Genomic DNA, 581 nt, shown 5'->3' on the forward strand with positions numbered 1-581 from the left:
CATCAGTTGGGTAATATGCCTACATGGTAACAAGCCTTGAAGGAGGCACATTTCACATGAGTGTGAAAACCCAGTTATCATGCTTACCAATCACAAAAGGATCATTTCAGCTTTGTATGTGGTCAAATGTGTTAACATTTTTCTTTACAACTCTTTTTTTTTTTGGTGCAATGGTAAGAAAAATAGTTCCCTCTCCAAAGTTATATAGTTATTTACCCATCATCAACTATTAGGAAACACAAATATTCAAAGGAATAAATCTCTACTTGCACAACGTGGGAATTGATGGGCAATTCAAGAAGATAATATGGGCATGAAGCCAGTATTAATTAGGATGCTTTCATATGCCTGTGACAGGAACTCTGCCTCAAATTAGTTAAATATAATGACATTCTTTATTTTACATAAGAAATTCAGAAGTATGACAGCTTCCAAAATTGGTTAAGTCAGCAGCTCAACAGTTTTTTCCACAAACATGTTTGTTTTGTTTTTTTTCTATCACAATGCCATCCTTGTGCGGTTGCCTTTGTCTTTAGGAGGTTCTTTTCACCATCACACTGTGGCTGCCAGTGGTCAAAGGG

General features: G+C 36.1%; 1 non-coding gene across 1 annotated transcript; it reads right to left on the reverse strand.

The window, feature by feature from the left end:
• Positions 1 to 102, reverse strand: LOC112627292. Its single transcript, XR_003120135.1, has one exon. It is a non-coding gene; the product is annotated as a small nucleolar RNA U13 (small nucleolar RNA).
• Positions 103 to 581: the final 479 nt, after the last annotated feature.

The sequence above is a fragment of the Theropithecus gelada genome, chromosome 6, assembly GCF_003255815.1.
Source record: "Theropithecus gelada isolate Dixy chromosome 6, Tgel_1.0, whole genome shotgun sequence".
Lineage (NCBI taxonomy): Eukaryota > Metazoa > Chordata > Mammalia > Primates > Cercopithecidae > Theropithecus > Theropithecus gelada.